Source organism: Augochlora pura, chromosome 3 (assembly GCF_028453695.1).
Source record: "Augochlora pura isolate Apur16 chromosome 3, APUR_v2.2.1, whole genome shotgun sequence".
NCBI lineage: Eukaryota > Metazoa > Arthropoda > Insecta > Hymenoptera > Halictidae > Augochlora > Augochlora pura.
Genome location: NC_135774.1, coordinates 1,254,930 through 1,266,609, shown reverse-complemented (window position 1 = coordinate 1,266,609; position 11,680 = coordinate 1,254,930). Strand labels below are relative to the sequence as shown.

The window sequence follows — 11,680 nt, the reverse complement described above, 5'->3', positions numbered from 1 at the left end:
CCGAGTGCAACCGCGGGTTGCAGACGCATTAGTTCACCAATCATCGCTCTTATTATGCCACGCGATTCAACTAATCCTATTACACCAACTATTTCGCCTGATCGCATTACTTCATTCGGTTTCTTGACTTCATCGGACCCGGGGATAGACACGGTCCGCCTACTTCGTTTCCATCGACCGTTTCCCGTCAACTTTCGTTCCCCATAAATTAACCGTCATCCGGAACAGCTATTCTGCCGAAAGTGGTGGCTGGTTTTCGAATCGACACGAAGCTTCGTCCGCTTTGCTTATTGTACAGGTTCTGCCAAAAATATGGGCACGGAACTATGTTGATTCTATCGTAAAAACAATGCGAACTTTTTTACACAGTTTTCGCGATCATTTTGCAACGTGGATAGCATTTTCAGCGTTCGATATTTCAATTGTTGATAAGATGGTCAATTGTTAATAAGATGGTCAATTGTTAAGGTGGCTAGCTGTTAAGATGGTCAAACTTTGTTAGAATCAGTGAGGTGTTGGAGGGCTACAAGAATAATTATTAATCCTGCCTTATGTTGATCGACGAGCTTCCTTGATACAGGAAGCATCAAGATGATTGAAATCTCTTCGATTTACATTTGCGTGATAGGCGACTGGTCCCTGATTTTCGGAACACCCTGTACAGGCAGAATGGAGTTATTATGGGAGTCTACCCTTGGAGCGACTTAACGAACCCTTCCGACGTGTCAGTTTCGGAATGACGCGCGATGAATGTAGATCGAGGAAAGTGGGGAAACGCGGGCTCGACGTGGAAATCTGACGGACAGCTTTAATTACAATCGATGGCAGAGTATACTCGCATAACGTGGCTGCATCGCATAGCGTGGTCGCGTCGTATCGCATCGTGTAGCGTGGTTGCATCGTATCGCATCGCATAGCGTGGTCGCATCGCGGCGAGTCGCATCGCATAGCGTGGTCGCATCGCGTCGAGTCGCATCGCGTCGAGTCGCATCGCGTCGAGTCGCATCGCGTCGAGTCGCAGCGCATTGAATCGAATCGCATCGCATCGCATAGCGTGGTCGCATCGCGTCGAGTCGCATCGCGTGGCAATGCAACGCATCGAATCGCATCGCGTTGCATCGCATCGCGTCGAGTCGCATCGCGCCGAGTCGCATCGCATAGCGTGGTCGCAGCGCATTGAATCGAATCGCATCGCATCGCATAGCGTGGTCGCATCGCATCGCATCGCATCGCATCGCATCGCATCGCATCGCATCGCATCGAGTCGCATCGCGTGGCAATGCGACGCATCGAATGGCATCGCGTTGGATCGCATAGCATGGTCGCATCGTATCGTATCGCATAGCGTGGTTACACCGCATCGAATCGAATCGCATCGCGTCGCATCGGTGGCAGTAGATCGGCGCCAGGTTTGTACACGAGACGACTGCGCCCGCCGAAAGGATTAGCATAACGATCCTTCCGGCGTCATGCATTTTTCATACGTTCGTCCGCTGCTAACGAGTGCACGAATCCCTTTCTTCTCTCTCCCTCCCTCTCCCTCTCTCTTTCTCTCTCTCTCTCTCTCTCTCTCTCTCTCTCTCTCTCTCTCTCTCTCTCTTTCTCCTTTTCACTCGGCTTCTTTTTTTTCTATTATTTGTAAAACGTTGCCTCGCACGGCGAAATAATTTAGGAAAAAGAAAAACAACCGTTGTGCTCGCGCTTCGCGTATCGGCCGAACGTCGCCCGGCACGCCGGCACTTGTTGTTCCGCCGTGGATTTGCATGCCTTTGTGCGCCGCCGCCGCGATATTTAACGCGACGCGGTACTTTAATATTAATCCGGGGCTCAAAGGGAGAGAACGACGCGGAGAGCGGCCCGTGCGCGCCCCGAATCGGAGGTTTAAAGGCTCTCGCGGTGTCACGGGGTTATTACCTGGGCGACTTTCAGTTCGAACGCACGGCCTATTCGAAAAATTAGTAGCGAGCTTTCCGTCGTTTTGCATTTTCTTTTCCATTCGGAATAAGCGGACTTTTGATAGTCGGTCTGTATTTCGTTAAAATTTTGCGAGTCGAACTTGCAAAGTTAATGTTAGCATTCGAATGTTAAACCTCTGTTTTCGAATTTAATTGCGGATCTAAAATAATTTTTCTGTCAACAGTTGTAACAATTTTTAACAATTTTTTAAATCTCTAACAATTTTCTAAATACAATTTTCTAGCTACAAATATCATCTTGGAACGTGATACAACTATTCTAGGAAGACTCATTTCTCGAACACGTTCCCTCCGTTGACGATCGTTTAATCAGGAAGGCAAACACGTGATTACCTTTTCGCGACCCGGACTATCACCGATTGGAAACCCTTTCCCGGGACCCTTTTGATACCCGGCCTGATTGTACCTCGAGCGAAACGAGTCCGCGCGCGCGCGCGCGCGGCTTCAAAAATTTCTTTCGGCTTTTGAATCAGCGTTTCGCGCGAGTGGAAAATTGGACGCAAAATGCTGCAGAGAGAGTCGGCTACGTGAAACATTAATACCGCCTTTCCGTCAAAAATGCGGCAAATGAACGCGCGCCATTCACGGTGCCGGACGAGAAATTCGAAGATGAAAGTCTCCGTGAATGGGGAACGCGGGTGACCGAAAAAACGTCCGCAAATGAGAAAGCATTGAAGTTGGCGCTTGTCGAGATCTATCGCCCTTAAAAACGATATTTCTACGATAATGGGAAAGCCGGAGATCCGTTTGCAAAAGTCAACATAAATGAGACAAAGTTGTAAATCAAAAATTAAATTTTGAAATTGCCCTGAAATTTCGCGATTAAAATTGAATTTCGCTAACAAGTCGCGCCGTTTGTCAATCGTTGATTGAGAAAAGTCTGCAGCCATCAGCGATACGAGAACGCGTCGCACGCGAGCCGCGTCGGCCGTTCTTATTGGACACCGGCGATCGGCCCCGCGAATAATTCCCCATTGAAAGAGAAAATGCGACGGGACTCCGCGCCGTCGTCCATTTTATTCAGCGTTTCGCGCGCGATTCATCGGCCACGTTAACGCGTTCCGGGCTTACCGCAGAACGGCGCAATATCACGAAAAAAACGCGTGCCCGATAATTCTTTGTTCGCACGCACTGTCAGGGCCAAGACAAACTCGCGGTAATTACGTGCTCCGCCGGCATTGCGAATGCATTATAACGCGACAGTCGCCGCTACCCGCCGACCCTCCCTCCTCCCTCCCCGGCTCCCGCCGCTCCTGTACCACTAATTATACGGGTAGTTGTGTCACGCTTAACGTACGATTATTGCATTCCGCGTGGAGAGACGCCGTGCCGCGCCGGCTAGAAATTAAGACGCGGCCTGACGCGATCGATAGTTTCTGTAATTCAGCCGGCTCCGTCCGGCTTCGAAGATTCTGGACTTCATTTCCGACCCGGCCTCTCTCCCCCCGTTCTTCCCCCGCGAGCCAAGTTATTTCGCCAGCCGCCGAGACTAACGACCCTTTAATTATTCGGCTCTAATTGCCTGAGCTCCTTATTACCGATACGCATGCGTTTGGCGAGTTCGCGTTGCCAGCGCGGCGATCCACTCGCCTCGCTGATCCTTCCGATTTGCTGTCTCGCTTTTAACCGTTTCGTCGAACCCGCGCGGAAATCTATCGGACCCACTTATCGCTCGATCGAGATCATTAAAATAATAATAATAATAATTTTTTCTTTTGTTTTTTTTTATTGGGGTGGGAAAATGCTTGATGCACCTAGAGCTGCGCTCCGTGTGTGGGACTCTTACTACCCACTAAAAACCTAACTATAATAATAATAATAATAATAATAATAATAATAATAATAATAATAATAATATCCCGAAAGTTAAATTGGGAAATGTTCCCGAGATCATTTAAAGTAACTGGTTCTTTCAGAAAAATCTTCTCCAAGCCGTCAACGACGAGTTATCAACGAAAAACAGTGACCATAGAGAGACAAGCTTCGCCAGATCAATTTCGTTCATTGGCTCAGCTTTTTCGGTCAGCGTGAATTCATTGATTTCGAAAGCCAACTTCAATTCGAGATTATTCGATTGTTCGTCCCCATTATACGATGACCTAATACTTTCGACCCATCTCAAATTTTTATTAACTCTCTGCACTCGAGTGGCGACTCCGCGGCGCCATTAAAATTGTTGTAACGCGTTGTAATAATTGTAATTGTTGTAATAATTGTAACAAAATGATTTTTATAAATATCGCGAAGCCTAGATTCGAAACATTGTTGGAACCGTAACTGTTGTAATAAGTTACAAGACTCGATTTCATACGCATAGAATGAATTTTTTGTTATATAAAATAGAAATACTGGAAGCCAGAAAAATTATTTACAGTTGAAACGGCTTCGAGTGCAAATGGTTAATAATGCGAGAACGGTATCGTCGACGGGGTTTTGCGGGACAAGACCGTAGGATCTGATTTGCTGTAGCCGCGTGCTCTTCTTCTGTTTGGGTCTCGCGGAGGATCCGAAGCGATCCGGCTCCCGGGGTTGATTTATTAATGCCCGGGGACCGGGATGCCGCTCCGTTCAGGTGCTGGTAAAAATGACGCGCAACGTACATATGTCGGCGACGTGATATTGCTACTGATATATTATACAGAAGATTCCGGCGATGAGCGGCTTCTGCTGGGACGCGGACGGGACCGTCTTATCCGATAAGCGCTCCGGGTTTACAAGACTGTGCCGATCTGACAGAAAGATCCGGCAATTTACCCTGTCCTCAGCTGTCTGAAAAAATCGGCTGCTGAAAAAACGGATGCCCTCTTTGACGCTGTGAATTGCAATGCTTCGGTGTCCGCAGCTGTCCCCGTTTATTTGCATTCTAATTTCGACCGCGATGAAATAGTCAATACTTTTTGTCTGGGTCGAAATCAGAGGGTATTTGCGAAAGAACCTTCATTGACCGTTACACGCGATTCATTGTCGGTATTAACCCTTTGCGGTCGGAGCCAATTTTAACTCGAGATCCAAAATATTTTCCCAAACTTATATATTGAATTTTGCTGCCCTTGCAATAGTTAACAGGCTCTTAACAAATTTTTTGTATGCGAGTAAACTTGATAAAAATGATTTTGAAACGTGGCATAATTTTCAGTGGCGCCTTAGAGTCGCCACTCGACCGCGAAGGGTTAAATACTGCTCGTTCTAAACTCGATTTATTAACCCTTTGCGATCGAGTGGCGACTCCAAGGCGCCGCTAAAAATTATTATTCCACGTTTTGAAATAATTTTTATCAAATTTAGTTGTATATAAAAAATTGTTGAGAACTGTTAACTGTTGCATTATATAATATATAAAATGCTCTAGGTTATAACGAATGGAAACGCGGTAAGTATGAACAAATATTTTGGATTTCCAGTTAAAGTGGCTACGACTGCAAAGGGTTAAGCCTCTTTCTCTATTACCGTGAGAATATTCCCCGGTAACGTTATAGTAATCGCGAGGGTGGGAAACATGCATTTATAATTCTTTCAGGGCAGCTGCCATTATTGTTTCATCGCGTTGAATATCCCACTGTTTATGGTAATGCGGTGAGACTCGCATCCAGTACAGTTGAATGATACAACAGCTGAGTCCGAGTGACCCGGCTAGGGTAGGCAAGGGTTGAAAGCGACGAGCTGCACGCTGATTATTATTAGAGGACTGCGATGCATTTATGACGGGTGCATATCGAATGGGGAGCAACTGTTTGAAATCCGGAAAACACTTCGTTAAACGGATGTAAAGTATCCGAAGGCACAGCGATTTAATTAAAATCCAACGTTTCGTCCGATAATACGAAGTAATTATTACAATCTTTAGAGAGCTCGCAACATTTGCCATTTTATCACCGACCTTAGAATTTCTATAAATTCCGAGCGTCGCAGCCGGGAATGTTTCAGCAACGTTCTACCGTTTAAAAGGATCAGTGCTTCGTCGAAGTTTACTCTCTTCAAACTTTGCTCGAGCTTCATGTAGATCTTATCAAAGTATCGCCATAAATAACTGATATCGTAATTAAGTTTCTGGTCTACCCGGCGCCGTTCAACTGGAACCGCAAAGACGAACAGCTGAAAATAAACCGAAAATTCTACCATCCGAGGGGCCATTCTCGCGAAAACCAATTTCCACTAACATCACCCGTTGCATATTCATTATTTTCTTAACCGAGCTAGCAAACATTTGGTTTATTCAAATGCTCGATGTTTGAATAATTTTTCGACGCAGCCGGGATCCATATTTTTGAACGATGTAATTGCTGCCTTTGTTCGCGAGCGCAAATATTTGGTTCCCCGAAACCTATTTGGTCACCGAAAAATGTTGATCTCGCGAAATAAATCGCTCCGTTTGCCTCGAATCTTCGAGGTTGCTCGATCGACAATTTACAATATATAAGTTAGGCGATAAAATTAATTCCGCGGAACGTGCAATCAACGACGTTCGACGCGAGATCTCGCGAATAAATTCCTCTTCGTTTTCGAGGAGCACGCGAGCGATAGAGACTCGCCACTCCGATCCATTCTTTTTGTTCCTTTTTCAAGCCGAGTCTAGGCTTTCCCGTCGACGCGACAGCCCGCACAATTATTCCGGATGTCCGCGAAAATTTCATCGGGATCGTCGACACCGGGACTACCTCGATTCGCGCCGAGGATCGCAAAATTTTCAACGGGCAACGGGGCTGCCTGCCGACCGACTCGCTCTATCCGTTGCTCGTTTACGGGCCGATTTCATTATTACCGGACTGTAGTTGATTTTATGATCCTAGCTGGCGGCGGTTAATGGGCGCGGCGTCCCCCCCACCCCACCCCGGATTCCGTCGCCGGTGATTAAATTTATTTGATGCGCCCGAAGGTGGCTCGCATTACGGGCTAATTGATTTTCGATTCGCCCCGGCATTTGTCCTGTTCCGAGGAAATCGAGTCCGCGCGATTCCGGCCGCGTGATCGCGATGCAAAACTAATTGTAAGTGTCAACGACGTAGCGCGGCAAGAGGTCACCGGTTCGAATGAACTTTTTATCGTCCTTGGCGAAAGAAAGAATCGAAATTTTATAGGATTTTATAGCATCGAAATTCCTCCGTTACGATCTCATCGTGGATGCTCTTATATCTTACTAGAATCTAATTTATAGTATAAAATAACGTTATCAATAATTGATGCGACTGTAAACAGGAAATTAAAAAGGAAGAAATTAGTCCGTCGCTTCGAAATTTCAATGGAACCTCGAACAATTCCCGAAGCTTGAAACTGTCACGCCTGACAAATGCATTCGCAGTCTATTAATTACATAGTAAAACAGACGCCGCCGCCGCGAGAAGACTAGGCGGTCGAGATAGGTTCACCTGATGCCTCGACGGAATTATTTGCCGTACGGCTTTACTGTATCCAGCAGTTTTTGCTCGGTCCATCGGGGAACTGTCAGATGCGCCGTGACAATCGCTATCTAGCATATCAGCTCGACTTTTCACGACACACACACACACACGCGCGCGCGCGCGGTGTATCTCGTCTAATTTTAAAGCGATCGTCCACGAGTCGCGCGAAGGACAAATTTACATTCCAGCAGCTCCGCGCCGGCAGCGTCGTTTTATCGCGCGCGCGTGGACGCCGCTCCGTGAAAACAGTTCCTCGGAGCAGCGAGGAGCAGCTAGGAGCATCGGAGCCTGGAGATGGACCGGGAGTGACGGAATTGTTCGCACTTTATTTCCCATTCCATTATCCGGGGCGGATCGGGGGGGAAATCTCATGCATCATAAAAGAACGACCGGTGCCCCAATGAATTCGCCCTGCGAAGTCCATCTGGCTGAAAGGACACCGGCCCTCGCAAATAAAATCTTTTCCACGGCGCTCTCTCTTTCTCTCTGGTTAGCCTCGTTTTATTGATTTATCGCGGTTCTCGGTCGGCCGACGGGACGGCGTCGAACGCCGACGGATCATCCGGCGATTCCTGTTTCACGCTGAACCCGGCCGTTCCTGCTCGCGAGCGCGCGCCGCTGCGCGAGTGAGTTATGGTAAATTCACGGACACGATTCTCGCGCGGCAAATATTTATTGAATCGTTCCGCGCCGGTCCGGCCGGCCAGAAAAACTTGCTGGAATCGGGGCGATTTCGTTCGTGGAACAGAAGCTGAGAAGCTCGGATTTACGGCGCCGCTGAAAGCGGTGCCACTGGTCCGCCTGTTATCGCCGCGCCGCGGATTTTTAAGGTTTTACGTAACCTTGTCGGTACTGCGTTATCCGGTATAACAACTCCAAATCACAATTTTAAAATATATTTCAGAATTTAATCGCAACTGCTATATATTTGATACATATCTCTTAACCCCTTAATGTACAGTTCTTTTTTTTTAAACCGGCCAAAAAGAATCAATTTTTTTTTTATATAAAAAACAATATGGAACATTGTTTTGACAAAAATTTAAGAAAATACAAAAATAATCAAAATTTTTACTCTGATTTTGGATTCTGATCCGCGTTGTAGAAAAGTGCCGAATATTGCAATGTTACACGTACGTCATAGCTTACAATCCCATGTCAATTCGATTATATTCGACTGTGAAGAATTATAGCAGCGTAAAATACAAGGCCGCTCGAATTGTCTCGAGTGTGCACAATTTGGCCGGTTGAGGCTGATTGTACGTGCAAGTTGAGTGGTTAATATTACTTTGCATAAAAATCCACTGTCTAACAATAAAACAGAAAGATCACCGCAACTCATATACCAAAACAAATCTAATCAGAACAGTCTTATATTTTTCTTATCGTTATGAACAATCTCGCCTGATTATCGCCGAACAGGCTGCTAAAAAATGTATTTCCGAAACGACAGCCTAGAAAAGGACTCCAACAGGTTCTTCCTGGAAGCAGAAGGGCACGCGGAGAGAGCCGGCACGAGGCAGCCGGTATCGATTGTTCGCGACGGCTCGGTAAGAGAGCAGCGTTCGCCGCCTCCCGCCGGGTGGCTACAATGTCACGCGCGCGTATAATAGTCCCTTTAATAATAGCGCGCGAGGTTTCCGCGAGCTGGCGCCGGCTTATTTACATGTAAGCTTGTAAAGCGCGCCGGGGATCACGTAGAAACGGGGGAAAGTTTCGCGGGAAAACACGAAGGGCGCGGAGAGGTGGAGGGGGAGGGGGAGGAGGAGGGGGAGGAGGAGCGGACGCGACGGGCGCTGATTTCAGCGCGAGAGCTCGGCAACGGAAAAATTGCGCGCGGATGCGAGAGGAACGCGGGCGAGCGACGGAAACGCGATAGAAGCTGTACACACCGCCGCGAGATAGTTCTCTCGCGCGCGCGCGCGCGACTCGCGAGCGACAACGGTTCGCCGAGGACTCTCGGCGGGGCTTGCGAGCCGAAAGCGCACGTACAACGGCTGCTCATAGAAAACTTAATGGAAGACGTGCCACGTGTGAAACATTTCACAGACTCCGGAAACCTCTCTCTCTTACTCTTTCTCTCTCTCTCTCTCTCTCTCTCTCTCTCTCTTACTCTCTCACTCTCTCTCTTTTACTCTGTCCTCTCCTGAGGGAGGGGGCTAATAGAGCGACCCCCGATCCTCTGAATACGCGACATTAACCGGGGCATTCTGCGCCAGAGTTGTTCCCTTTGTGCCATCCTCTTGCAAATTTTTTTTCGCGAGAAACCAGGAGGTTGTTTGGTGGGGGATTTTTGCATTTTTTAGCGTTGTCGAAAATTAGCGAGCATTTCGCGACGATTTCAGGATCGAGGCGATTTATTCTGACCAATCGAAGGTTGTCGAATTCGATTAGGATGCGTGGGTTACAGTGTCCTGCTCGTTGCTAGAAATATAACAGATTTTAGTAGATATATTTAGAACAAATTACTCTGAGATTGCGGGACTTTTAACTCTTTTCAGGCGGAGCCATTTTAACTGGAAACCCAAAATATTTCTTCAGTCTTACAGTGTTTCCATTTTATATAATCTGGAGCATTTTATACATTATAAAATTGAATTTTATGGCTAATATAACAGATAATGGTTCTTAACAATTTTTTAAATATCCGTAAATTTGATAATATCATTCAATATCAATAATTTGATAAAATCTGATGAAGATTATTTTAAAACGTGTCATTCATAATTTTTAGAGACGCCTGACAGTCGCCATTCAACCGCAAAGGGTTAAAAATTATGATCGGATATCGAATAAAGCGTCGATCAATGGATCGTACGAGAAAGAGTCGCATCGGTCGCCTGTTCGTCGTTAACGTCGCACTTTTTCTTCTCGTGTGCAAGGACACGATAAAGACTGCGCTTAATTATTCCAGCCGGTGAGGTCACGGGCGCTAATTAATTTTTATCGTGGCTGCGGCTCTAGCGGACCACTTCCTATCGCTTGGAAAATTTGATAAGTAATCCGAACGAGTCTCGATAAATAAATTAGCGCTGCTCGACTCGACGATGGAACAATCGAACACGCAAAAAGGATCGTCCACTTTCTACGCTCTCTACGCTTTCCACGTCCGCGGCAATTCGTTATTTCTCGCTGCGTTAACAATCGCATAAAATATCGCGTCCTAAATCAAGCCCGCGTTACGTCGTTAAACTCGTTAGAAATAATCTCGTCTCAAATATTTGATGGCCAATTATCTAATTCCCATCGTTCTCTCCGCCGTTCTTTTCCCAACTAATGGACTCGTTATTGTTCCCTGAATAAAAAAAAACACACACACACACAGACACACAGTCCTGTAACAATTCTTGCGAATCTTCCCAGCATGGTAAGAGCTACTTTTACTAGTTTACGAATCGCTTGCATTTATCAGAAACATCGAGTTGCTTCGATCACCCGGTAGAATACTCCGGCCGGGGAAAAAAAGGTTGTCGGTTCGCCGACACGAAATGCAATCAGTGGTCCATAAATATCTTGAAAAAGCGGCGCGCGCCGTCGTCGCGAGTTCATTTCAGGAATTAAATAAGAAATAGTAACAGCTGGGTAGTTTCTTACCGGTGTATATCGCGCGATAGGTGCTCCTCGCCCTTTCGAGGGCCGCCGCAGTACACTTCCGGCAATATTCCATGGGGTCGCGATGTAATACATTTCTTCGCCCGGCTTCGAGCGCGGGAAAAAGCTGGGAGCGCGCGCGCGAGACGAATGAAACTTCTTGCCGAGAGAGAGAGAGAGAAAGGCGGTCGGCGAATCCCTCAGGAGACGGTGGGGAGGAGGTGGATGGAAGGAAATGATCGTCTCCGGAGTGCTCGAAGGTCAGGGGTGGTTTTTCGTCGGCGCCTCAACTCGGTTACAAGTTCTCTCCTCGCGCGGTGGCCGCGCCGGTTCTCCCCCCTCCCCTCCTCCTCCTTCCCCCTCCCGTCCCGTCCGCAACCGGCGTTGAATTTTTAATACGACCCCGGGCCGTCGCCGCCGGCCCCCGACAGGTGCCAGGAAACTTGTATCTCGATGGACAGAACGCGATAATAATTTCGAAATCTTGTCCGGAGGTGGGATACTAACCGATCGATTCCCCCTTTCTTGTTTCAGAGCCGCGACGGCCCGGAAGCTGACGGAAGCTCGAAGTTCCGCTTCGATGACGGCAAGGTGAGCGTTGCCCGAAATTGTTCGAGACTTCTTCTTTCGCGTCGGCGAAACGTGCGAGCGTCGTATTACCACGGAAATTGCGACCGATCCGGAGAATTCGCCGCGTTACTTTATGTTTCTTCGGTG

At 47.4% G+C, this 11,680-nt stretch overlaps 1 long non-coding RNA gene across 3 annotated transcripts in view; it reads left to right on the top strand.

Moving 5' to 3' along the window:
• Positions 1-11,680, top strand: part of LOC144478980 (uncharacterized) — a 249,846-nt gene that overhangs the window by 92,312 nt on the left and 145,854 nt on the right. For 2 of the 3 annotated variants that reach the window (XR_013495428.1, XR_013495429.1), the window contains exon 2: positions 11,498-11,554. The exons of the other annotated variant lie outside the window; for it this stretch is intronic. This is a non-coding gene — a long non-coding RNA (uncharacterized LOC144478980). The remainder of the gene's footprint in view (positions 1-11,497; positions 11,555-11,680) is intronic. 3 annotated transcript variants of the gene reach the window in all.